The following is a 27,932-nucleotide window of genomic DNA, read 5'->3' on the forward strand; positions in this document are numbered from 1 at the left end:
CTTGCCTCTCCTTGTGCTGTCTCTCATAGCACACGGGCAGGTGTGCATGTGTGCAGCCCCACAAGCTAGGTTTCGGGAGCTATGAACAAGTAAGAGGGGATGAAAATCATGCAGGGTAGTGGGCACTAGAGTGGAGTGTAGACTTGGTTACTGTTCATCAAGTGGGGCTGATGTAGATGGGATGGGAGAGGGAGGCAGAGATGAGTGCAAGATTAAATGCACTAATAGAGCTCTGTGTAGTGATGGTACTTACTTGACTTTATTAATTTGCAGAGGAATCATCCAGGAGCCCTCACCGGACGAGAATATGCAGAAGTGGACCTCAGCAGCCTGGACATCTTTCTAAGGAGACATGAATATTCTCATCTTTCTGCCTTTGCATAGCTGCCTGTGAGTAAGAGATGAGCACTTCAATTCCTCACCTCTACTCGCTGTAGTTTTCTTCACAGGCCGTGCGCTTCCTCGTTTGTTACGAGACTCTGGGATTAAGGCTGGGGAAGGGACAAGAATCTCCTGAACAAAGTGACTATTTTGGGACAAAGTGTACTTAGATTTCCAGAAAGCCTTTGATAAGGTCCTTCACCAAAGGCTCTTATGTAAATAAAGTTATCATTGGAAAAGAGGGAAGATCCTGTCCTGGACTGAGAACTGCTTAAAAGATAGGAACAAAGGGTAGGAATTAATGGTAAATTTTCAGAATGGAGAGAGGTAACTAGTTGTGTTCCCATGGGTCAATGCTAGGACCGATCCTGTTCAATTTATTCATAAATAATCTGGAGAAAGGTGAGGTGGCAAAGATTGCAGATGATACTAAACTGCTCAAGATAGTTTGTGGGAACTTTTGAAGTTCTTCACAGTGTTAATTGATTTAACTAAGTGATTGGGCAACAAAATGGCAAATGAAATTTCATGTGGATAAATGTGAAGTAATGCACATTGGAAAAACAACCCCAACTATACATACAATATGATGGGGGTAATTTAGCTACAACTAATCAGGAAATAGATCTTAGGGTCATCGTGCATAGTTTTCAAGATGTCCACGAGTGTGCAGCGGCAGTCAAAAAGCAAACAGGATGTTTGGAATAATTAAGAGGAATAGAGAATAAGGCAGAGAATATCTTACTGTCCTTATATAAATCCATGGTACTCCCACATCTTGAATACTGGGTACAGATGTGGTCTCCCATCTCAAAAAGATATACTGGCATTAGAAAAGGTTCAAAGAAGGGCAACTAAAATGATTAGGGGTTCAGAATGGATCCCATATGAGGAGAGATTAAAGAGGCTAGGACTTTGCAGCTTGGAAAAGAGGAGATTAAGGGGGCATATGATAGAGGTATATAAAATCACAAGATGTGTGGAAAAAGTGAATAAGGAAAAATATATTTACTTCCTATAATATAAGAACTAGCCACCAAATGAAATTAATGGGCAGCAGGTTTAAAATAAATAAAAGGAAGTTCTTCTTCACGCAGCGCACAGTCAACCTGTGGAACTCGTGAAGGCCAGGACTATAACAGGGTTTAAAAGAGAACTGGATAAATTCATAGAGGTTAGGTCCATTAATGGCTATTAGCCAGGATGGGTAAGGAATGATGTCCCTAGCCTTTGTTTTTCAGAGGGTGGAGATGGATGGCAGGAGAGAGATCACTTGATAATTACCCGTTGGGTTAATTCCCTCTGGGGTACCTGGCAATGGCCAGGATACTGGGCTGATGGATCTTTTGGTCTAAGCCAGTTTGGCCATTCTTATGTTTTATGGGTGCCTTTACAATGGGTGCCTTCCAGTTGCAATTGTAAAGTAGTAAAGGGAGATGGGTTGAGGGCTGGGATACGGGAGACGTGAAATGAAGAGACTACGTGACATTGCAGTTGGAGATGCTAATTTTTTTTTTTGTTTCCCTCCCTCTGCTGAGATTAGTACCAAGGAAAAAGAAGTCACGGTCAGAGTCTACTGTCCTCATGCGATGGAAAGTGAGCGAGAGTGATGAGACCACGAGCATTGTCAAAATCAAGCATTAGGCATGCATCTGGGAGCGGAGCAGCTACTTCTGTCAGTGAGATAAGTGTCTGTTCTGGTGAGAGCTCTGCTCATGGCCCATCTGGCTCCAGGTAGGGACGTCTTGTTAGTTGGGCCTGGGTTTGTAACAAAATGTTCATGACTAGCTGTGGTTATGAGGGAGACTGGGTCCCCATTTTCAGGGTCTGCTCATTTCTCTGCTGACAAGCGATGTGTCCTCTGCAGAAAAGGTAGGTTCCAGGTGGCGAGTTGCTTGCCTTCCTCCCGTATTTCTCTCTCTCTCTTCTCTAGTGTTGGCCAACACACTCTGTCAGTCTGTCCTTGCCTCTTTTTCTGCTGTTTCACTTCATTGCACACAGGCAGGTGAGTTAGCTGTGTATCCCCAGAGGCCAGGTCTCGGGAAGCATGGCGAAGTAGGAGAGGACGAAAATAATGCGGGGAAGTGTGTGTGAGAGGAGGCAGGTACTGGAAGGTCTTGTGCACCTGTAGTGTTTTTGGCAGTGATGGCTCTTCCATAGGTGGTTTGCTGTTCTTGCAGAGGGCAGCGGAGCATCTGCAGGAAGCGGACCTGCACAATCTAGCTGTTTCGCTTGCAGTGGAGCCGAGGAGCGCTCTTGTAATGTTGGAGGAGCAGGTGCGTGTTTTTGTGAAATGATATTTCTATCCAGTATCTGCATAGTGAGGTGCCTCGTGGAGAGCAGAGAGATGCTTCTCCTATCCATGGATGGGTCCTGGGAAGGTCCAGCTCTGCCTGTGGCTGGCAGTGGTCTGGGATTGTCCCTTTCCTAGAGGGCTGTAGCTCCTTAGGAGTGGTGAGTGTTTTAGGCCCTGGGTAAGCTGAAGAAGAATAAAGGAGGGAGCATCAGCCAGTGACGTGTGTCTCCGTTGTTCTTCCATGCACAAATGGTGACCTAGCTTACAAGTGTTCTCTCTCTCTTTTCAGTCGTACTGAGATTGGTCAGATGAGAGATCGCCAACCTGTGGCAGAGACCAAAGAAGGAGCAGCCACTCCAGAGCCCATCCCTAGGGATGGAAGCCGGACAATGATCTGCAGAGTAAGAGCAAATGGAAACTTGCTGAAGTTCAGTATTGAGGGAGGGCTGCAAATACTCTTGTCAGTGGAGAGAATTTGTGAGTATGGGGAGGGCCCTGAGGAAAAGCCTCAGCATCTCACGGGGGCACGATAAGCTTGGGGGAATTCTTTGTGCCCTCTCAAGGAATTGTCAGGTGCTATGGAGTCTTCCCAAAGTGCGATAACTCTCTTTGTGGAGAGCCAGGAAGGTGACTACAGGTGCTGAGTTTGCCTCCTTCCTGTACGTGTATCTCTGCTCTCATATGTTGGCCAACATGTGCGCGCTCTCTTTCTGTCTCTCTCCTTGTCTCCTTGCATAGAACATGGGCAATGGTGGATGCTCACAGTCTAGGGCTGAGAGCCTGCATCCCACTGGGGCATTGGGAGGGGAAGAGAAGCATGATGGGTACTAGATCCTCCATTGGTAGTGGTGGGGGTGACTGTGGAGTTGACTCTGACTCTGTTCATCAAGTGGGGCTGATGTACGGTGGGTGGGAGAGGAGGGCGCGCCTCACACACCAATAGAACTTTGGGCAGTGATGGCCCCTGTGATGGGTTGATCACAGACACCCCCGGGGGCGGCCCACTGATGTGCCAAGTCTACCTCTGCCCCTGCTTGCCCTGCTGGCTCAGGACTCTAGCACCCTCTTGCTGAGCCAGATACTCCCATCTGCTCCAACATAGACCCAGGGTCTGAATTACTTGCCCCAAAGCTGCAGGTTGACCTGAAAACAGCTCACAGAAGTGTGCTTGTCTTTAGCACTCAGATGCCCAACTCCCAATGGTGTACAAACACAAATAAATCCGTTGTACCCTGCATAAAGCTTATACGGAGTAAACTCAAACATAGTTCATCCTCTGTAACACTGATAGAGAGAGATGCACAGCTGTTTGCCCTCCAGGTTAACTCTGGGTTAATTGATAAAATCACTTTTACTTATTAATACGGAAAGTAGGATTTAAGTGGTTCCAAATAGTAACAGACAGAACAAAGTGAGTCACCAAGCGAATTAAAAAGCACAAATCTTGTCTAATCAAACTGAACATAGATAATCTCACCCTCAGAGATGCTTCAGTAAGTTTTTTCCTCGGACTGGACCCCATCCAGGCTTGGGCACAATTCTTTCCCTGGTACAGCTCTTGTTCCAGCTCAGGTGGTAGCTAGGGGATTCTTCATGACTCCATGGAGCTATAAAGGTGTAATGGGAGATGGGAGAACAACCACATACACAACACTGCAGATTCCGATGATAACTTCTGTTTTTCCCTCTTCTCTTGTGCTTAGTACCACGGAGAAAGAAGTGAAGGGTAAGAGCCCACCCGTTGTGAGATGGAAAGCACCAAGAGCCGGAGACCACAAGTGTTGTCGATGCCAGCCTATGGCGATGCCATCGATCTGGGAGTGGAGCAGCCACACCATCAGTGAGATAAGTGTCTGGTTTGGGGAGGACTCCGGTAACGGCCCATCTGCCTCCAGGCTGAGACTAGTCATTAGCTGGGGCTCGGTTTGTAGGAAAAGATTCCTGACCTGCTGTGGTTATGAGGGAGACAAGGTCCCCATTTTCAGGGGCTGGTCTTTTCTCTATCCACAAACAGTGTGTCCTATGCAGCAGAAGGTTGGATTGAGGAGGATGACTCCAGCTGTTGAGTTTCTTGACTCCATCCCACATTTTTCTTTCTCTCTCCTCTAATGTGTTGGCCAACACACACTGTCTCTCTCTCTTTTTCTCTGTCCTTGCCTCTCCTTGTGCTGTCTCCCTTCATAGGACACGGGCAGGTGTGTTAGGTGTGCATCCCCACAGGCTAGGTCTTGTGAGCTATGAACAAGTAGGGGACCGAAAAGATGCAGGACAGTGGGCACTAGAGTGGAGCGGTGACTGTGGGTGTTGACTGAGTCTCTGCTCTAGTGGGGCTGATGTGGATGGGATGGGAGAGGGAGGCAGGGATGAGGGCAAGATTTCACGCATCAATTGTATTTTGTGTAGCGATGGCTCTTGCTTGGCTTATTTGCTGCACTTGCAGAGAAATCATCGGGGAGCAGCAGCAGGAGGAGAAACTAGTAGACGCGGACCTGGGCAGCCTGGACATCGTTCTAAGCACAGATTAACAGTCCTCAGCTTTCTGGCTGTGAGTAAGCGGTCGGTGCTTCGAATTCCTCATCTGTTCTCGCTCCAGTTTTGTTCCTGGTCGGGTACATGGCTCTGTGGGGTTAAGAGGAGGGAAAGGCACAAGTCTCCTGTGCAGAGTGGCTGTTTTGAGTGTAGGTGCAACAGGCTGCTTTCTAGTTGTGGTCCTGAAGGTGTAACGGAAGAAGGGTTATGGGTGGAGGTCTGGGGTGCGGTAAATGGGAGAAGAACTTATGTGATGTTGCCAACTGAGATGCTAACTGTTTGTTTCTCCTCCACCCCTTGTGCTGGGTTCAGGACCAAGAGAAAAGAAGTGGAGGGTCAGCGTCGGCTCACCTCACGTTACGGAAAGCGAGTGAGAGCGACGAGATTGCAAGCATTTTGGATGCCAGGCAAGAGCCGTCCAGCTGGGAGCGGAGCAGCCGCCACTGTCAATGAGATAAGTATCTGTTTTGGTGATTGCTCTGCTCACTGCCCACCTGAATCCAGATACAAATGCCCCATTAGCTGGGACTGGGTTTGTAACAAAATATTCCTGACTAGGTGTGGTTCTGAAGGAGACAAGGTCCCCATTTTCAGGGGCTGCTCATTTCTTTGTTCACAAGCGCTGTGTCCTCTGCAGAAAAAGTTGGATCCAGGAGGTTGATTCCAGGTGGCGAGTTGCTTGCCTTCCTCCTGTGTTTTTTTTTTCTGTCTCTCTCTTCTCCAGTACGTTGGCCAACACACATCCTTTCTCTTTCTGTCCTTGCTTTTCCTTGTGCTGTCTCCCTTCGTACGACACGAGCACGTGTGCTTGGTGTGCATCCCCACAGGGTAGGTCTCGGGGGCCATGATGAAGTAGGAGGGGACGAAAATTGTGCAAGGTAGCGGGAGTGGAGGGGTGACTGTCAGTGTTAACTTGGTCTCTGTTCATCAAGTTTGGCAGATGTAGATGGGCTGGAAGAGGGAGGCAGAGATGAGGGCAAGATTTCAAGCATCAGTGGAGATGTGTGTAGTGATGGCTCATGCTTGGCTTTTGCAGATCCATTTCCAGAGGAATTTCCCAGGAGCCGTAGCCGGAGGAGAGGTTGGCAGATGTGGACATGAGGAAACTGAACATCCTTCTGAGCAGACACGAACAGTCCTCGGCTTTCTGCTTCCCACATAACTGGCTGTGAGTTAGCTGTCGGTGCTTTGAATTCCTCATCTGTTCTTGCTGTACTTTTCTTCACATGCCGTGTGCTTCCTCGTTGGGCATGAGGCTCTTTGGCATTAAGGTGGGGGAAGGGCCAAGAGTCTCCTGAGCAAAGTGACTATTTTGGGTTACAATGGGTCCCTTCTAGTTGCAGGTGTAAAGTAGTGATGGGAGATGGGTTGAGGGCAGAACCGTGGGATAGAGGAGCTGTAAATGAAGAGACTACGTGACATTGCAGACGGAGATGCTGTTTTCTTTTTTTGCTTTTCTCCCCTCTGCTGGGTTTAGTACCAAGGAAAAAGAAGTCACACGTCGGAGTCTACTGCCCTCATGCGATGGACAGTGAGTGAGAGCAGCGAGCCTGTGAGCATTGTTCATGCCAGGCAAGAGCCGTCCATCTGGGAGCCGAGCAGAGGCCATTGTCACTAAGAAGTGTCTGGTTTGGTGATTGCTCTGCTCACAGCTCAGCTCCTGGTAGGGACACCCCATTAGCAAGGTCTGGGTTTGTAAGAAAAGGTTCCTAACTAGTGGTTATGAAGGAGACAAGGTCCCCATTTTCAGGGGCTGGTCATTTCTCTGGCCAGGAGGGGTGTGTCCTCTGCAGCAGAAGGTTCGATCCAGGGGGAAGACTCCAGCTCTTGAGTTTCTAGACTCTCCCATGTTCTCTCTCTCTCTCTCTCTCTCTCTAATGTGTTGGCCAACACACACTCTGTCTGTCTGTCTCTCACTCTCTGTCCTTGCTTCTTCTTGTGCTGTCTCCCTTCATAGGACATGGATAGGAGTGCTAGGTGTGCATCCCCACAGGCTAGATCTCGGGAGCTATGAACAAATAGGAGGAGATGAAAATCATGCAGGGTATTGGGCGCTAGAGTGGAGCGGTGTCTGTGGATGTTGACTCAGTCTCTGTTCATCGAGTCAAGCGGATGTAGATGGGATGGGAGAGGGAAGCAGGGATGAGGGCAAGATTAAATGCACCAGTAGTGCTGTGTGTAGTGATGGTACTTACTTGACTTTATTAGTTTGCAGAGGAAAATAAGAGCCTACCCAAAGTTGCTGACTGAAAGGGTAACTGATTTGTTTTTCCCCCTTGTGCTGGGTTTAGTAGCAAGAGAAAAGAAGTCACAGGCCAGAGTCTACTGCCCTCGTGCAATGGAAAGAGAGCAAGAGCGATGAGTCTGCAAGCGTTGTTGATGTGACGCAGAAGGCGCCCATCTGGGAGCGGAACCGCCACCACTCTCAATGAGATAAGTGTCTTCTTTGGTGATCGCCTGCTCAAGGCCCATCTTGCTCTCGTAGGGACGCCTGCTAGCTGGGGCTGGGTTTGTAAGAAAAGGTTCCTGACTAGTTGTGGTTACAAGGAGACGATGTCCCCATTTTCAGGGGCTGCTCATGTCTCTGGCCAGGACCAGTGTGTCCTCCGCAGCATATTAGATTCAGGGGGATGACTCCAGCTGGTGAGTTTCTTGACTCCCTCCCACGTTTTTCTCTCTCTCTCCTCTAATGTGTTGGCCAACACACACTCTCTGTCTGTCTCTCACTCTCTGTCCTTGCCTCTTCTTGTGCTGTCTTCCTTCAGAGGACACGGGCAGGTGTGTTAGGTATGCATCCCCACAGGCTAGGTCTTGTGAGCTATGAACAAGTAGGGGACCGAAATGATGCAGGGCAGTGGGCGCTAGAGTGAAGCGGTGACTGTGGGTGTTGACTGAGTCTCTGCTCTAGTGGGGCTGATGTGGGAGGCAGGGATGAGGGCAAGATTTCACGCACCAATTGAATTTTTGTAGTGAGGGCTCTTGGTTGGCTTATTTGCTGCACTTGTAGAGGAATTGTCCAGGAGCAGCAGCCGGAGGAGAAATTGGCAGACGTGGGCCTGAGGAGCCTGGACATTCTTCTAAGGAGACATGAACCGTCCTCAGCTTTGTGCCTCGTGCATAACTGGCTGTGGGTAAGTGGTCAGTGCTTGGAATTCTCATCTGTACTTTCTGTGATTTTCTTCACACTTTGTTTGCTTCCTTGTTGGGTGTGGGGCTCTTTGGGATTAAGGCTGGGAAAGGACCAGAGTCACAATTGCTAACTTTCACTGGGGAAATAAGCACCTGACTTTGACAATAAGCCAAAAATCAAGATAAACCCATTTGAAAACAAGGCCAAAACAAGCCAATCCCTAAGAACCCCAACACTCAATGACTAGATCTCCCCTGGCGTGCAGTCTGGGACTGTGGTGGGCCCGCTGTGCCCTCAACTAGCCGTCCCCTTTGCTCCTCCTTGTCCGTGCTTGCTGGAAGCAAAAAGCTACAAGAAGCAATAAGTTACAAGGCAAAAAGAAGCACAATTTCTGTGTGTTTTCCCCACAGGCTTGGTGTGTCTGACCAGAGTCATCTGTGCAGAGTGACTATTTCAGGTGTTGTCGCAAGGGGTGCTTTCTACTTGTAGTCATAAAGGCGTGATGGGAGGAGGGTTCAGGCAGAACCCCACCATGTGGGAGAGGCAAAAAGAAGCGGCTACCCAACATTGCCAATTGAGATGGTGACTGACTTGTTTTTCCGCTGGATTTAGTACCAAGGGAAAAGAAGTGACAAGTCAGAGTCTACTGCCCCCATACGATGGAAAGTGAGCGAGAGTGATGGGACTGCGAGAATTATTGATGCCTTGAAAAAGCCGTCCAACTGGGAATGGAAGAGTCATCACTGTCAATGAGATAAGTGTCTGTTTTGGTGATTGCTCTGCTCACGGCCCACCTTGCTCCTGAAAGGGATGCCCCGTTTGCTGAGGCTGTGTTTGTAAGAAAAGGTTCCTGCCTAGCTGTGGTTTTGAGAGAGAGAGAAGATTCCCATTTTTAGGGCTGCTCAGTTTTCTGGCCAGGAGCAGTGTGTCCTACGCAGCAGAAGGTTGCATCTAGGAGAATGAGTCCAAGTGGTGAATTGCTTGCCTTTCCTCGTGTTTCTCTCTCTCTCCTCTAGTGTGTTGGCCAACACTCTTTCTCAATCTGTCCTTGCTTTTCCTTGTGCTGTCTCCCTTCTTAGGATATCGGCAGGCGAGCTAGGTGTGCACCCCCACAGGTTATGTCTTGGGAGCCATAAAGAAGTAGGAGGGGACGAAAATCATGCGGGGCAGTCGAAAGTAGACTGGAGCGATGACTGTTGGTGTTGTGGGGCTAAGACAGATCGAAAGCGACGCAGGGAAGAGGGGCTTAATTGGGCTCTATGTAGTGCAGAAGTTCTCAAACTGGGGTTTAGGTCCCGTCAGGGGGCTGCAAGGTTGTTATTTGGGGGGTTCTGAAATGTCATCCTCCATACTAAACATCACTTTGCTTCCAGCATTTATAATGGTGTTGAATATACAAAAAGTGTTTTTAATTTATAAGGGGAGGGTCACACTCAGAAGCCTTCTATGTAAAAGGGATCATCAGTACAAAAGGTTGAGAACCACTGGTGTAGTGATAGTTCTTGCTTGCCTTTATTAGTTTGCAGCGGAATTGTGCAGGAGTCTCAGCTGGAGAAGAAGCTGTCAGAAGTGGACCTGAACTGCCTGGACATCCTTCTAAGGAGACATGAACAGTCCTCAGCTTTCTACATTCTGGATAACTGGCTATGAGTAAGAAGTCAGTGTTTTCAATTCCTTATCTGTACTCACTCTTGTTTCCTTCATAGGTCAGGTGCTTCCTCGTTGGGTACGAGGCTCTTTGGGATTAAGGCTGGGGAAGGGACAAGAGTCTCCTGAGCAAAGTGACTATTTTGGGTGCAGTTAAAATGGGTCCCTTCTAGTTGCAGCTGTAAAGTAGTAATGGGAGATGGGTTGAGGGCGGAGCTGTGGGATACGGGAGATGTGAAATGAAGAGACTACGTGACATTGCAGACGGAGATGGTAATTATATTTTTTTCTTCCTTTTACTTCCTTGGTACTAAACCCAGCAGTCACACATCAGAGTCTACTGTCCTCATGCGATGGAAAGTGAGTGAGAGCAGCGAGCCTGTGAGCATTGTTCATGCCAGGCAACAGCCGTCAATGTGGGGGTCGAGCAGACGCCACTGTCAGTGAGATAAATGTCTGTTTTGCTGAGGGTTCTGCTCACGGCCCATATCAGTTTCTTGACTTTTTCTGTGTTTCTCTCTCTCTCTCTTCTCTAGTGTGTTGGCCAACAATCTGTCTCTGTCCTTGCCTCTCCTTGTGCTGTCTCCTTTCATAGGACACGGGCAGGAGTGCTAGGTGTTCATCCCCACAGGCTGTGTCTCAGGAGCTATGAAGTAGGAGGGGATGAAAATCATGCAGGGTAGTGGGCGCTAGAGTGGAGCGGTGACCGTCAGTGTTGACTCAGTCTCTGTTCATCTAGTCGGGCTGATGTAGATGAGATGGGAGAGGGAGGCAGGGATGAGTGCATTCATAGAGCTCTGTGTAGTGACAGTTCTTGCTTGGCTTTATTAGTTTGCAGAGGAATCGTCCAGGAGCCCCAGCTGGATGAGAATGTCAGAAGTGGACCTGAGCAGCCTGGACATCCTTCTAAGGAAACAAGAATAGTCCTCAGGTTTCTGCCTTCTGCATAACTGGCTGTGAGTAAGGGCTCAGTGCTTTGAACTCAGTCATCTGTACTCACTGTAGTATTCTTTATTGACCGTGTGGTTTCTTGTTGGGTACAGGGCTCTGTGGGATTAAGGGTGAGGGGCCAGAGTCTGCTGTGCAGAGTGACTCTGTTGGGTGTTGTTGTAAGAGGTGCTTTGTACTTTTAGTCCTAAAGGTGTAAGGGTAGAGGCGGAACCCCGTGCGTGAGAGGGGAAAAGAAGAGCCTAAGAGACATTTCTGACTGAGACGGTAGCTTACTTGTTTTATCCCCTGGTTTTAGTACCAAGGAAAAAGACATCACATGTCAAAGTCTACTGCCCTTATGAGTGAGAGTGACGAGAATGCGAGCATTGTTGGTGCCAGGCAGGAGCCGTCCATCTGGGAGCAGAACAGCTGCTACTATCACTGAGATAAGTATCTGTTTTGCTGAGGGTTCTGCTCACGGCCCACCTGGCTACAGGTAGAGACACCCCGTTAGGTGGAGTGGGTTTGTAAGAAAAGGTTCCTGACTAGCTGTGGTTTTGAGGGAGACACGGTCCCCATTTTCAGGGGCTGATTTCTCTGGCCAGGATCGGTGTGTCCTCGGCAGGAGAAGGTTAGATCCATGAGGGATGACTCCAGGTGGTGAGTTGCTTGCCTTCCTCCTCTGTTTCTCTCTGTCTTCTACTCTACTGTGTTGGCCAACACACACTCTCTCTCTCTCTCTCTCTCTCTCTCTCGGCTGTCTCCCTTCATAGGGCACGGGCAGGAGTGCTATGTGTGCATCCTCAGGCTAGGTCTCGGGAGCTATGAACAAGTAGGAGGGGACGAAAATCATGCATCGAGTGGGTGCTAGAGTGGAGGGGTGACTTTAGATCTTGACAGACTCTCTTCAAGTGGGCCTGATGTAGATAGGCAGGGATGAGGGCAAGATTACCTGCACCAATTGAATTTTGTGTAGTGATGGCTCTTGCTTCGCCATTTCCTGCGCTTGCAGAGGAATTGTCCAGGAGCAGCAGCTGAAGGAGAAAGTGGCAGACGCGACCTGAGGAGCCTGGACATCCTTCTAAGCAGACATGAAAGGTCCTCAGATTTCTGCCTCCCGCACAACTGGCTGTGAGTAAGCGGTCAGTGCTTGGAATCCTCATCTGTACTGGTCGGTTTTGTTCAGAGGCTCTGAATTTCTTCATTGGACATGGTGCTCTGTGGGATTCAGACGAAGCAAAGGCACAAGTCTTCTGTGCAAAGTGAGTATCTTGGATGTAGGTGCAGTGGGCTGCTTTTTAGTTGTAGTGCTAAAGCTGTAATGGGAGGAGGGTTGAGGGCGGAGCCCTGAGGTGTGGTAGATGCGAGAAGAAGAACCTATGCACGTTGCAGACTGAGATGCTAACTGATTTGTTTTTCCCCCTAGTGCTGGGTTTAGTACCAAGTGCAGAGTCAGAGTCCACTCCGCACATGCCATGGAAAGGGAGCGAGAGCTGGGAGATTCTAAGCATTGTTGATGCCAGGGAAGAGCCATCCAGCTGGGAGTGGAGCAAGGACCACTGTCAGTGAGATAAGTGTCTTGTTAGGTGAAGGCTCTGCTGTGGTTACAAGGGAGACAAGGTCCCTATTTTCAGGGGCTGCTCAGTCCTCTGGCCAGTACAGGTGTGTCCTCTGCAGCGGAAGGTTGGATCCAGGAGGATGACTCCAGGTGACAAGTTGCTTGCCTGCCTTCCTCCCATGTTTCTATTTTCTCTCTGTCTCTTTAGTGTGTTGGCCAACACTCTCTCTTAATCTGTCCTGTCCTTTCCTTGTGCCATCTCCCTTCTTAGGACACAGGCAGGCCTGTGAGGTGTGCATCTCCACAGGTTAGGTCTTGAAAGCCCTGGAGTAGTAGGAGGGGACGAAAACCATGCGGGGTAGTGGGTGCGAGAGTGGAGCAGTGACTGTCAGTGTTGAATCGGTCTCTGTTCAAGTGGGGCTGATGTAGATGGGTGGAAGAGGGAGGCAGGATTGAGGGCAACATTTCAAGCACCATTAGAACTGTGTGTAGAGATGGCGCATGCTTGGCTTTTGCAGCTGCATTTCCAGAGGAATTGTCCAGGAGCTTGAGCCGGAGGAGAAACTGGCAGAGGTGGATCTGAGCAGCTTGGACATGGTTCTAACCAGACAGGAACAGTCCTCAGCTTTCTGCCTTCTGAACACCTGGCTGTGAGTAAGCGGTCAGTGCTTTCAATTCCTTATCTGTACTCGCTGTAGTTTACTTCACAGGCCTTGTGCTTCCTCCTTGGGTACCGGGCACAGTGGTATTAAGGCTGGGAAGGGACAGGAGTCCCCTGAGCAAAGTGACTATTTTGGGTGCAGTTACAATGGATCCCTTCTAGTTGCAGATGTATAGTAGTAATAGAAGATGGTTTGATGGCGGAGCCGTGGGATATGGGAGATGAAGAGACTACGTGACATTGCAGATGGAGATGCTAATTTGTTTGTTTTTCTCCTCTGCTGGGTTTAGTACCAAGGAAAAATAAGTCACATGTCAGAGTCTACTGCCCTCATGCAATGGAAAGTGAGTGAGAGCAGCGAGCCTCTGAGCATTGTTCATGCCAGGCAAGAGCCGTTCATTTGGGAGCCAAGCAGATGCCACTGTCAGTGAGAAGTGTCTGTTTTGCTGAGGGTTCTGTTATCAGCCAATCTGACTCCAGGTACAGACACCCTGTTAGCTGGGGCTGGTTTGTCAGAAGAGTTTCCTGACTAGCTGGGGAGACAAGGTCCCCATTTTCAGGGGCTTGTCATTGCTCTGTTCACAAGCAGTGTGTCCTCCGCAGGAGAAGGTTGGATCCAGGAGGATGACTCCAGATGGTGAGTTACTTGCCTTTCTCCTGTGTTTCTCTCTCTCTTCTCTAGTGTGTTGGCCAACACTCTTTTTCTCTCTCTCTCTGTCTCTGTCCTTGCCTCTCCTTGTGCCGTCCCTTCATAGAACAGGGGCAGGAGTGTTAGGTGTGCATCCCCACAGGCTTGGTCTCGGGAGCTATGAACAAGTAGGAGGGGATGAAAATCATGCAGGATAGTGGGCGCCAGAGTGAGGCAGTGTCTGTGGATGTTGACTCAGTCTCTGTTCATTGAGTCTGGCGGATATAGATGGAATGGGAGAGGGAGGCAGGGATGAGGACATTCATAGAGCTCTGTGTAATGATGGTCCTTGCTTGGCTTTATTAGTTTGCAGAGGAATTGTCCAGGAGCCCTCGCCGGAGGAGAATATGCAGAAGTGGATCTGAGAAGCCTGGACATCCTTCTAAGGAGACATGAATAGTCCTCGGGTTTCTGCATAACTGGCTGTTCCTCATCTGTACTTGCTGTAGTTTTCTTCACAGGCCGTGTGCTTCCTCCTTGGGTACGGGGCTCTGTGGCTGGGGAGGGCCCAGAATCTGCTCTGCAGAGTGACTATGTTGGGTGCCATTAAGAGGGCCAATGCAGAGAGGAGAAAAGGGGCCTGAACCCTGATTACAGGACGGTCACCCTTTCTTTAGTAAAATACTCCTCCTTCTTTTTTACTCGGTGTGGGTGGGGCGGGAAGTCCCCAATGTGAAAAGATCTGGAAATGAACAGGTAAGGGAGGGATCCTGCTGAGTGTCTCCTTTCCGATCAATCCTCCATCTCTCAGCGACACCCTTCCAGACTTACCTTCCTACCTCACCAAGAAAATAACTTTGTGCTCCCTAACCAGAAACCAGGGAGAAGGTAGTCTTTTTTTTTTTTTTTTACCAGAAAGGACCCCTCTTCCTTGTGACGCAGTCCTGTTAGTAGGGTTAGGTGCACCCACGTGCTGGCTCCGAATACCACCGCATGTGATTACAACACCTGAACATCAACACATTTCAGAAAGGACCGCCACATCAATCCCTTCGGACGTAGCCCTAGGAATCTCCTCTGTCTATCTCCAAAGAGAGACAAGGCCTGGAATTTGGACACAGCTGAGGGAGCTGTCCGAATCTCTACAGTTGAACACTCATCAGTGCGACGGTGTCTTTCTTGTGCACAAGAAAACAAAGGGTCAAAGTTGTGGTTGGTTGAGCGGTGTAAATTGGGCAGGGCAAAAGGACTTGCGGAAGGATGAGGTGGAAGTGAGGGTGTGAAAGGAGCCCCCCACCTCACCTGTTCATTTCTAGACGGTGTGACATTTGCATGGTTGGGCCATTTCTTGGCTTTTTTGAGAAAAGGGGCGAATTTTCCCATGGCTTCCACCATCCCCTTACAGCTGCCCCTTCGCCACACTATGTTGCATCTGACCTGGATAGGTCGCAAGTAAGATTTCACTTCAAATCTCAAAGTCCAGTAGAAATAATTGTGGGGGAATTTCCTGTCACTAAGAGAAACAGAAGCTCAAGCCTTCTCAAGGGGTGGGGTGTCGCTCAGCCACAGGCACAAAAAGGCTCCCCTAGTTTAAGCGTGCGAGGGATAAGACGTTACAGCCTCGTTACAGGGCAGTCATTTTGCCGGGCATGTCAAAGTGACCTGTGGTTTAATTTGCTTGGCAAAGGAGACCCAAACCTTCCTTACAGGGTGGTCCTTAAGCCAGGGGCGTTCGAATGGGGCAGAGAGAAAAGCGCTGTAAAGGAGAGACCTCCGTTCCCTCAGGAGAGCGTAGTCTCATTGCCCAGCAAGTGCCAGCAGCCCAAGAGGAGCTAGAAAGGGGAGACCTGCACCCTTCTCACAGGGATTGGTCAGTGGCAAAGAGCATTCTAAAGGCTAGGTCCTAAGGAGCTCAAAGCCACAGAGACCTTGTGGTGATCTGCGTGTAATGTAATATCTCATTGTAAGGTGATGTGGCCAGCAAGAGTTAATTAACTCACAAACTGACCTTGACCTGTGGCCAAACTTTAAGGACTGGTTAGGAAGATCTGTAAAGGAATTAGAGGTTTGAAATGCAGCCTGCATTGTTAGAGATAGAAGGGTAAATGTTAGCTCAGGTCTTGTCTATTGCTATAGCTGTGATTCAAAGATCAAAAAAGCAAAATAGGAAGACACTGGAGTGAGATAGCGTTATTGTCTATATCGGGGATGGCAACCTTTCACAAGTGGTGTGCTGAGCCTTCATTTATTCACTCTAAAATTTATTACTGGCACGCGAAACCTTAATGTTTTTCAGAAGGTCTCTTTAGTTTCTATGTCTATATATTATATAACTAGTGTTGTATTGTAAAATAAACAAGGTTTTCAAAATGTTTAAGTAGCTTCATTTAAAATTAAATTAAAATGTTGATCTTACACCGCTGGCCTGCTCAACCCGCTGCTGGTCTGGGGTTCTGTTCCACTAGGCCACCAGCAGCCTGTGCGGGGCCCTGCCCACAGACAGAGGGTAGCTACCTTCTCCCTGGTTCTGGCCCATTCTCTTGCTCTCTGCACTGAGCTGAGGGTGGGAGGACGGAGCACAGGGCTGGGGCTGAAGGGTCTGGCCCAGGAGCTAGAATGAGGGAGGGGGCTCAGGTTGGGGCAGGAGGTCTGGGTGGGGGCACTTACCTGGGCAGCTCCCATTTGGTGTGAGGGGCAGGTGGGAATGTGAGTGGGGTGCAGGAGCCCCGCTTGGTGCTCGGGGTGGGATGCAGGGGTGCAAGAGTCAGGGCAGAGGACTGGGGCCATGTGAGGGGAGTGCAGGTGTCAGGGCGGAGGGGCTGGGTATGTGTGGGGGTGCCACAGTCAGGGCTGGGGTCGGGGGGGGGTGAAGGAGTCAACAGAGGGCTGGGTGTGTAAGAGGGAGGTACAGGGCTCAGGCAGGGGCCTGTGTGTGTGTGGGGGTGTCAGGGCTCAGGGCAGAGGGCCTGGGTGACTGCCCCTCAGAACCTCCAACCCCTCTGCTCCTTGTCCCCAACTACCCCCTCCTGGGACCCCTGCCCCTAACTGCTCCCCAGAACCCTATCCCCTATCTAAGCCTCCCTGTTCTTGTCCCCTGACTGCCCCCCTAGGAGCCTACCCCCTACCTGTCCCCTGACTGCCCCAACCCTTATCCGCACCCCGAGACAGACCCCTGGACTCCCACGCCCCCATCCAACCACTCCCCACCCCCGACCCGACCCCCAGCACTCCCGACCTGTACACCCCTCCCCCTGCTCCCTGCCTGCTGCAACCCCCTCCACACCCCGCCTCCTGACAACCCCTCCTGACTCATCCAACCCCCAGCCCTTGTCCCCGACCACCTCCTCCAGAGACCCCCACCCTAACTGTCCCCTGACCCCTATCCACCCCCCACTCCCTGACAGACCCCGGAATTCCCATGCCCCATCCACCCCCCGTTCCCTGTCTGCTGCCTCCAGAGTCCCCCACCCCTAGCCACCTCCCCAGGATCCCACCCCCGATCCAACCAACCCAGCTCCCAGTCCCCAGACAGCCCCCCCCCCATACCAAAACCCCCCCGCCCCAGATCCCCTTACCCTGAGCTGCCAAGCAGCGCCAGCCTATGCTGCCCCATGGAGGCACAACCCTGCCCCTCAGAGTGCTGCATGCACGGGGGCAGGGCTCTGGATCAGTGGGGAGCGTCTTTGCCTCCCTGCAGATCCAAACGCTGCCCCACAGGAGCACGCAGCCCTGGACCCAGAGCTCTGTGTGGGAGGCAGGGATCCGGGGGAGGGGCTGGGGGCTTGCTGCGCTAGGCCCGGTGCTCTAGCCCGGGAGTGCGGACCCTGCGGCTTGCTGCGCTGGCAGGATTTTTAATGGCACCCTGGAGTCCCGGCAGGCAGCCGTGTGCCATTGAAAATCGGCTCCCGTGACGTCTTTGGCATGTGGCTGCTGGAGGTTGCTGACCCCTGACCTAGTGTCTCTGTGGCTCCATGATGGAAATAACTAGTGAGACGTGTGGCCATGTGGGGTAATGCACAGAGCAGTTCCTGCATGGAGCTACAGTGACACTGTGGCCATGTGGGGTAATGCGCAGAGCAGTTCCTGCATGGAGCAACAGTGACACCGTGTGGCCACGCAGGGTATTGCACAGAGTAGTTTCTGCATGGAGCAACAGTGACACTGTGTGGCCACGCAGGGTATTGCACAGAGCAGTTTCTGCATGGAGCAACAGTGACACCGTGTGGCCACGCAGGGTATTGCACAGAGCATTTATGTCAGAGGAACAGTGACACCATTACCCTGCGTGGGCACATGGTGTCACTGTAGCTCCATGAAGGAAATGCTCTGTGCATTACCTTTCGTGGCCACATGGTATCACTATTCCTCCATGAGAAATGCTCTGTGCATTACCCTGCGTGGCCACATGGCGTCACTGTTGCTCTGTATAGGAACTGTTCTGTGCATTACCCTACGTGGCCACACGGTGTCAATGGTCCTCTGAAAGAAATGCTCTGTGCATTACCCTTCGTGGCCACACGGTGTCACTAGTCCTCCGTGAGAAATGCTCTGTGCATTACCTTTCATGGCCACATGGCGTCACTGTAGCTGCATGCAGGAACTGCTCTGTGCATTACCCTTCGTGGCCACACGATGTCACTGTTGCTCCATGCAGGAACTGTTCTGAGCATTACCCTGCGTGGCCACACGGTGTCACTGTAGCTCCATGCAGGAACTGCTCTGTGGATTACCCTGCGTGGCCACATGGTGTCACTGTTCCTCTGAGATAAATGCTCTGTGCATTACCCTGCGTGGCCACCTGATGTCACTGTTGCTCCATGCAGGAACTACTCTGTGCATTACCTTGCGTGGCCACACGGTGTCACTGTTCCTCTGAGAGAAATGCTCTGTGCATTACAATGCATGGCCACACGATGTCACTGGAGCTACATGCAGGAACTGTTCTATGCATTACTCTGCGTGACCACACGATGTCTCTGTAGCTCCATGCAGGAACTGTTCTGTGCATTACTCTGCGTGGCCACATGGTGTCACTGTTCCTCTGAAATATTCTGTGCATTACCCTCCATGGCCACACAGTGTCTCTGTTACTCCGTGAGATATGGTCTGTGCATTACCCTTCGTGGCCACATGGTGTCACTGTAGCTCCACGCAGGAACTGCTCTGTGTATTAAAAAGAAGCAGCAAGCTGCAAGGTAAACAAGCAAGAAGCCAGCAGCCAAACACTAGCCAACAGGCAATTTTCAGCCAATTAAGCCAAAATCAATCTCAGTTTCTCTGTTTTTCCCATGTGTTTGGAGTGTCTGATGCTTTGTGCATTACTGTGACAGGTCACCATGAGTGCCACAGTTGGCCTGAGGGAAATGCTTTCTTATCACTGTCCCTTCATAAGGGAAACGGGTTGTGTATTACTTGGAGTGCCCACCCAGTGTCACTGTTGCTCTAGGAGGAAAATGCCTTCTGCATTCCCCCATCTGGTATCACTGTTGCTCCATTAGGAAATGCTTATCTGTCGTGGCCACTCTTGTCCCTGTGCGGTCCCTGGGGGGAACCCCCTTCAGTGAGACAGCCTTTGTCACGGTTCCACTCTCTCTTGGGTGTTCAGCCCCTCCACCTCCTGGAACTGCACCACTCTGAGCCTTAGCACACCCGTCTCTTGCTATGGGCCCCCTCAGGGAATCCACTTGCTCTGGACTGCCAGGGCCTCCTCACCCCCGAAGGGGTTGATGCAACCCTGTTCTCTAGCCCGGAGTGACACTCAGCCAGCGTAACACAGGAGGGTTTATTGAGCTTTTGAACCCAACATAGGAAACTCTCAGAGCCTTAGGCCTGGCCTCCTCAGCACAGCACATCCAAGTCTCCCTGCATCCAGGGGCTCTGTCTAATCTCTGTCTCTCCAGTCCTGAACCCCTGCTTCCCAGCTGGGCATTTGATATCATGGGCCCCAAGCCCTGCCTCTGTCCATTGTCTTCTCTAGGTAAACAGGGTCACCTGGGCCTCCTCTCCTCTCCTCCAGCCCCCACTGGCTGGAACTGGCTGTTGGGCTGTGGAGAGAGGACCCCAGTGACCTATTGTCTTCCTAGTGGCTAGAACTGGTTGGGACTCCTGAGCTGGGCCTCTGGGTTGCCAGTCGCTGGGGTATCCATTCTCCAGGCCATCAGTTGGCCTCAAGTTCCCTCACTGGTCCTCTGTAACAAAAACTCCTCTGGCCTCGCCTCAACACAGTAACACCCAGGGAAACTGAGTCACACGCCGTCTGCATGCAAACCATTGGAAAAAACAAGGAGCCAAACCAGAAAATCTCCCACTTTGTTACACACTTATCATTCAACGGTGCTGTCTGCTGTGGCAACCGGGACATGTGCTGCAGGAAGTGGGGCTACTTCAATGAGACCCTGTCCCACATCCTGTGTGGATGTCAGCACTACTCTGGAGCCTGCCGGTAATGCCACAGTGCCATCCAGAACGGGGTGGTGAAAGCCATCCCGCCGTCCCTGGGGAAGCTCACCATCGACCCCGCCATCCTCGGCACGGACAGCCAACTGTGACCCAACATCGTGATGGATACGGAAAAGAAGATTCTCATGGTGGACGCCATGGTGCCGCTCGACACTGGCAGTACCAGGTAGAGTAATTGAGAACACCGTCAGGAAAATAACCCACTTCCTTCTTTCCTTGACAAATCAAGGGATTCACCCCACCCATGTACTTAGTATTGGTATAGTGCAAGGGTCAGCAACCTGTGGCATGTGAGCAGATCTTTAATGGCACACTGCTGCCCGCCGGAGTCCCAAGGACATAAAGCCAGTGAGGGGCAGAGCCTGCACCCCCCGAGAGAGGAGCCACCTCAGTGGCCTGGCCATGGGCTCCTGCGTCCCCTCACCTGGCGAGGAGCCCTGCCCCGGGGGCGTGGAGGGGCCAGCTCACCTGAGCCACCTTGGTATAGTTGGCTATGGTGGATTGGCAGCGTTCTGGGGAAGCAGGTTTGCTGCTGGACCTGGACCCGACTCCCGACAGCAGGAAGGGGGAGCAGGGATGGTGGAGGTGGGAGAGGCTGGCAGCAGCAGCGACAGCTGCTGAGCGTCCCTGGGAGGAGGCGCCCAGCTGCAGCCATGGCTTGGTACCTGCTGTTCATGAGCTGGGAGGAGCAGAGAGCTCAGTGGCCCGGTGGTGCTGAGCATGTAGCAGGTGTGGGCGAGTGGGAATTGGTGGTGGCCAGAGAGCCCTGGGGTGAGGAGCTCGCATACTGCGGGGTTATGTGCCGCCAGGGGCAGCTCCTCCAGACACAGCCAGAAGGGACTCTCTTGCCGCAGGCGCTAGTTGCGCTTGTGCAGTGTGCCATGGGGCTCCGAGTGGGTGAGCTGGCTGGGGGCCGCAGGAGTGAGGGGAGCCCTGTTCCCTGAGTCCCCCCCACACCCACCCAACCCTCTGCCCAGAGCCCCGCACACACACACACCCAACCCCCTGCCCTGACCCCCCCCACACACCCAGCCCCCTGCCCTGACCCCCCCCACACCCACCCAGCCCTCTGCCCAGAGTCCCGCACACACACCAGGCCTGTGCTCTGCACGCACCCCCCAGGCCCCTCCCCTGAGCCCCCCTCATACACACCCAGCCTTCTGCCTGACAGCTTCACCCCCACCCCTGACCCCAGCCCCGACCCTGGCACCCCCACATCCCCATTCACCCCACCCTCAGCACCAAATGGGAGCTCCTGCACACACCCTACACACATTCCCGCCTGTACACCTCACACCAAATGGAAGCTGCCCAGGTAAGTGCCCCACACCCAAACCTCCTGCCCCAATCCTTAGCCCTCCCTCATTTTATCTCCTGGCCAGACCCTTCACCTCATCCTGTGCTCAGTGCATTCCCACCTCAGCTCAGTGCAGAGAGGAAGAGAATGGGCCAGAACCAGGGAGAAGGTAGCTACCCGCTGTATGTGGGGAGGACCAGGACTCCAGACTGGCAGCGAGCTGAGTGGGTCTGGCAGCAGGGATGTCAGCTGGCAGGAGCCCGCAGATGGAACCCCTGAGCGGCAGTGGGCTGAGCTGCTCAGCCTGCTGCGGGTCTAGGGTCTCGCCAGTGGCCCCACCCAGACAGCTGCTAGTCTGGGATTCTGGCTGCCTGACTATTGCCAGCCGGGTCCCGACCACAGGCCTCGCCAGCCCATTGCTGGCCTAGGTGAAAAGAACCCCAGACTAGAAGTGGGTTGAGCGGCCCAGCGGCGTAAGATCAACATTTTAATTTAATTTAAAATTAAGCTTCTTAAACATTTTGAAAACCTTGTTTATATTATTTAACTAAACTATTGTTGTATTGTAAAAGAGAGACTTATAGAGACCTTCTAAAAACATGAAAAGTATTACCAGCACTCGAAACCTTAAATTAAAATGAAGACTCGCACACCACTGCTGAAAGGTTGCTGACCCCAGGTATAATCAATGACTTGGACTCTGGATACATTCTATGGGTGGTGTACCTGAGATCACTTACCCACTGTGGTTTTAAAATGCCCGCACCCCAATCTGGGTCTATGGCGATTGTGTTATGTATGTATCTTATGAACCTTGTAACCGACACTTGTAATCCTCAGAACCTAAGCCTGACCGCAGCTGTACAGTGCCTTCCTTCTTAATGTTTAAAATCATACTTACACAAGTTACCTTCTACACTCTCATTGGCTATTTAACATTTTTATTGAAGTTATTTTAATTAAAATAGACAAAATGTAGATATGGTTGTTGGGGACGCACTTGGCATAATCCAGGTAACTCAAAAGGATGGAAGGCCATGAGAGCTGATGAAGTCCTCTTGCTCTGAGCCATAGTGTACCAACTCTCCATGTTTGACCCCGAGTTGCTCTTGTGAAAGGGGCTACTCCTTCTAGAAGAAAGAAACTAGTAAGAACCGGTTAGTAGCTAGGCAGACTTGGTTCTGGGCGGGTAATGTTCATGTCATAAACATTGTAACAAGTTACTGTTTTGGTTAAAGTATAAAAGGTATGTGAGTTCTTTGTTTCAAGACGGTTTTGATTTGAGCCCTGTGTGGCTCCTGATGCCTATTTGAGATCTCAAATAAAGTTCTGTTTGCTTCTCCATCCTGGTGTGTCCTTTTATGCGGTGCACACCGGGCAACGAACTCAACCACTGCCACCTTGGGCACTGAGTGCCGGCAACAGTTTGGTCAAAGCCAGATGACAATTACTTAGGGGTGTTATTGTAAGTTACTATAAAAAGGGCTGCACTAGCTGGAGCTGAACGCATATCATTGCCAACTCTCCCCACACATGCTCCAGGTACTGGCTCCATGACTTGGGATGAACAAGAAAAAGGATGGTACATTGTGAGAGGGACCTAGAGGGTTTCAGAGCTGACAAGCCAGGGCAGGAGATGGCTGCTCCCAGGTATGATGGTGATGGGGCCCATTAAGGTATCTGGATAGAAAAGGCAGGGGCAAAAGCATGTGGTGGGGCACAGCTGAGGCTGAACATTAACTGCCAGGTGAGGAGGGCAATAAATCATCCCCGGGCCCCCAGACTGGGCATCGTCTGAGCAGGAGGCCTTTCTATGGCTGCCCTGGTTAGGGGCAACCTTGAGCGCCATACGCCAGGGACCCACCCTGCCCTGCTGGGCTTCTCTACCTGCAGCGGGGCAGCCGCAGGGAGCGGGAAGGCTGGGCAGTGCCACCCTGCTGGGCCCAGAACCTGATCTGCTGCCTGGTGTGTCGCCTCCCTGCATTGGTGCAGTGACTGCGGGGGCCCTGCCCCCTCCAGAGGAGAAGGACCATTGTACCCACATGGGCCAGTGCCCTGGGTGTGTCCCTCAGCCCCACACGTGGGGGGGGAATGAGCTTGGGAAGCCCCCTGGGGCAGTGTCCGGTGTCCTGCCCCCCAGCTGCCGCAGTGACCCCGGGGGGGGGTTTCCACTATTTGGGCAGCGACCCCCTCCAGGGGAGTTTCTGGCCCAGTCAGGGCAGCGTGAGGGCGCAGCGACTTCAGCGGGTGCCACTGAGCATGCGCCGGGCGTTGTCCGCGTGCCCGCGCAGTCCCAACCCAGGCGGCCGCCGCCGAATCCGCTTCCTGGGTGTGAGCCGGTGACTCTGTGTCCGCAGGGCAGGGCCAGGCTGGGCTCGAGCGAGCGGTCGCGCCCCGATCCTGGCGCACTTCGGACCAGAAGTGACACGGGCCCAGTGCCGGGTGGAGGGAGTTGCAGTGCGCGTGGGGGTCCCGGCCTGCTCACTGATTGGCGGAGAGACCCCGGGGGCAGCTGCGCGCGTGGGGCGGATTGAGCTTCCCGGAGTCGGGGGTGGGGGAGGGGCAGAGGGTGTGAAATGGGGCGGTCAGGCGGGGGGTCTGGAAAATCAGATGGGGGGAGGGGCCAAAGGGTGTGAAATGGGGGGGTCAGGTGGGGGAGGGGCAGAGGGTGTGAAATGGGGGAGTCGGGGGGGCTGGAAAATCAGCTGGGGGGGAAGGGCCAAAGTGTGTGAAATGGGGGGGTCAGGTGGGGGAGGGGCAGAGGGTGTGAAATGGGGGGGTCGGGGGGCAGACTGGTTCAGTGCCAGTTTCATACCTGGGTAGGTTTTGGCGGGTGTCTGGAATGGGCACCACGGACACACATTCATGTGTCTCCCCACGTGGTGTCTGTCTAGGTTTTGACTTGGGTTTGTTGGATCTGTGCTGCAGGCAACTGAAAATAAGGACTGTCATAGGTCTCACCCCCACTTAGAGCTGTTGGGTTCCAAAATGGGGACCTGCATTGACTCCCCTAAACTAAAATCCTAGTTTAGATCTGGTAAAAGCTGCCACCACCCAATAATGTACGTGTATTGGGACACAGTCCTTCCCCAAAATCCTTGGGGAGCCCAAGAGCCCCAAATCCATGGAGTTCTTACACCTAGGAGAAATAAACCCTTCCTCCCCCCTCCCTTTTCCTAGGAGAGATACCGGGATTCAACTACAGAGGGATGTCTCCTCCTCTCTCCTCCCCTTTCCCTGAGAATTCACCCAAGGAAAGATCAACCAAGTCCTTAACACAGATTCAAACCTAAATTTCAACCCAAAGGGAAACAAACCATTTCCCTCCTCCCCTCTCCTAGTGCTTAGGAGAGATACCTAATTTAAACTCCTTGAATCAAACCCAGGAGGAACTCACTCTTCCCCCCTCCCCTTCCCTTGAATTTCCACAAGAGAAGGAATTAACCAAGTCCAAAGAAAAGAAAAGAATTTATTAAAAGAACAAAAAAAAAAAAAAAAAAGAAAGTACACCATCGCTGTCATACCAGGATGCAAAAATACAGGGTCTAACTTATCAATCTCTGGAGAGAATTCCCCCTCCTTTCTTTCTCAGTAAAAGCAAAGTAACAGTAAACAGAAATCAAGAATTTCCTTCAGCAAACACACAATTGCAAATGTAGAAATCAAATTATAAGACTAATCCGCCTTTCTAATTAATACTCGCTATTGGATAGTAGGAATGACTCCAGGAGAACTTGGAGACATGACTGGCCTCGCTTAGATCCAAAGAGAGCATGAACACTTGCACAAAGAACACAGACAAAGGCTTCCCTCCACAGAGATTTGAAATTATCTTGTCCCTGATTGGTCCTCTGGTCAGGTGTTCCTCAGGTACTGCATGTTAACCTGCTACAGGTAAAAGAGACCTTAACTGCTAACTTTCTGTTTATGACACGCCCCAAATTGCAGACAGTGGGGAACCACACTGGTGATTTCCTTCTAGAACTTTAAAATAAACAGATTAATAAAACACATGCACTATTACATATACTACTAAGTATGTAAACAACAAGATATTTGACATTCAAGAACACTTTTAACCATTTAAAGGGTGTGTGCTGAATAGTGTCCTTTGTAGGAACATGAGATGTGTTATGACTCCCCTGCCCTCTGGATGTAAGGGCTGTGTCACGAATAGAAAGAAGAGGTGACCCCTGAATACTGTCCCCTGCAGAAAGAAAGGGTGAGTCGTGAATTGCAGTCCCCCCAGAAACAAAGGGTGTATTCTGAATACTGTCTCTCAGAAACAAGAGGTGTATCCTGAATAATGTCCTCCAAAAACAAAGGGTGTATTGTGAATTGCAGTCCCCCTAGAAACAAGAAGTGTATCCATGAATAATGTCCCCCCGGAGAACAAGGGTGTGTCGTGAATTGTAGTCCCACCTGAAACAAATGGTGTATCCTGAATAATGTCCCCCCACCCAGAAACAAAGGATGAGTCGTAAATTGGAGTCCCTCCAGAAACAAAGGGTGTGTCCTGAATTCTAGTCCCAGCAGAAATAAAGGGTGTACCCTGAATACTGTCCCACCAGATACAAGACGTGAATCCTGAATAATGTCCCCTCCAAAAAAAAAGGGTGTGCCGTTAATTGCACTACCTCTAGAAACAAGAAGTGTATCCTGAATACTGTCCTCCAGAAACCCAGGGTGAGTCGTGAATTGTAGTCCTACCAGAAACAAAGGGTGAATCATGAATGAATCATGAATGTTTCCCAAAGTAACAAGAGGTGTATCCTGAATGATGTCCCCTCCAGAAACAAAGGGTGTGTTGTGAAATGCAGTCCCCAGAAACAAAGGGTGTGTCGTGAATTGCAGTCCCCCCAGAAACAAGAGGTGTATCCTGAATAGTGTCACCACAGAAACAAGAGGTGTATACTGAATAATGTCACCTCCAGAAACAAAGGGTGTGATGTGAAATGCAGTCCCCAGAAACAAAGGGTGTGTGAATTGCAGTCCCCAGAAACAAGAGGTGTATCCTGAATAATGTCCCTCCAGAAACAATGGGTGTGTCCTGAGTTGTAGTCCCCCCAGAAACAAGAGGTGTATCCTGAATACTGTCTCCCAGAAACAAGAGGTGTATCCTGAATACTGTCTCCCCAGCAACAAAGGGTGTGTCGTGAAATGCAGTCTCCCAGAAACAACGGGTGAGTTGCAAATTGAGTCCCCAGAAACAAGAGGTGTGTCCTGAATTGTAGTCCCCCCAGAAACAAGGGGTGTATCCTTAATAGTGTGCCCCCAGAAACAAGAGGTGTATCCTAAATAATATCCCCTCCAGAAACAAAGGATGTGACCTGAATTGTAGTCCCTGCAGAAACAAGGGGTGGTCCTGAATCATGTCCCCTCCAAAAACAAAGGGTGTATCGTGAATTGCACTACCCCTAGAAACAAGAAGTGTATCCTAAATACTATCTCCCCAGAAACAAGAGGTGTGTCATGAATTTCAGTCTCCTCAGAAACAAGAAGTGTAACCTGAATACTGTCCCCCCAGAAAGCAAGCGTGAGTCGTGAATTGGAGTCCCACCAGAAACAAGGGGTGTATCCTGAATAATGTCCCCTCCAGAAACAAAGGGTGTGTTGTGAATTGTAGTCTCCCCAGAAACAAGAGGTGTATCCTAAATACTGTCTCCCCAAAAACAAGAGGTGTGTCCTGAGTTGTAGTCCCCCCAGAAACAAGGGGTGTGTCGTGAAATGCTGTCCCCCCAGAAACAAAGGGAGAGTCGTGAATTGGAGTCCCCCCAGAAACCAAGAGTGTGTCCTGAATTATAGTCCTACCAGAAACAAGGGGTGTAGCCTGAATAATGTCCCCTACAAAAACAAAGGTTATGACCTGAATTGTAGTCCCCCAGAAACAGAATGTGTTGTGAATTGCAGTCCCCCCAGAAACACGAGGGTTAATCTGAATAATGTCCTCCAGAAACAAAGGGTGTGTCGTGAATTGCAGTCCCCCTAGAAACAAGAAGTGTATCCTGAATCATGTCCCCCCAGAGAACAAGGGTGTGTCGTGAATTGTAGTCCCACCCGAAACAAATGGTGTATCCTGAATAATGTCCCCCCACCCAGAAACAAAGGATGAGTCGTAAATTGGAGTCCCTCCAGAAACAAAGGGTGTGTCCTGAATTCTAGTCCCAGCAGAAATAAAGGGTGTACCCTGAATACTGTCCCACCAGAAACAAGAGGTGAATCCTGAATAATGTCCCCTCCAAAAACAAAGGGTGTGTCGTGAATTGCACTACCTCTAGAAACAAGAAGTGATTCCTGAATACTGTCTCCTCCAGAAACCGAGAGTGAGTCGTGAATTGTAGTCCTACCAGAAACAAAGGGTGAATCATGAATGAATCATGAATGTTTCCCCCAGTAACAAGAGGTGTATCCTGAAT

The 27,932-nt window shown here is 50.9% G+C and overlaps 1 long non-coding RNA gene across 1 annotated transcript; it reads left to right on the top strand.

The window, feature by feature from the left end:
* Positions 1–12,640: 12,640 nt before the first annotated feature.
* LOC120389299 lies at positions 12,641–15,509 on the top strand. Its single transcript, XR_005590859.1, has 2 exons — positions 12,641–13,201; positions 14,676–15,509. It is a non-coding gene; the product is annotated as an uncharacterized LOC120389299 (long non-coding RNA).
* The last annotated feature ends 12,423 nt before the right edge of the window (positions 15,510–27,932 follow it).

Source organism: Mauremys reevesii, linkage group 23 (genome assembly GCF_016161935.1).
Source record: "Mauremys reevesii isolate NIE-2019 linkage group 23, ASM1616193v1, whole genome shotgun sequence".
In the NCBI taxonomy this organism is placed as follows: domain Eukaryota; kingdom Metazoa; phylum Chordata; order Testudines; family Geoemydidae; genus Mauremys; species Mauremys reevesii.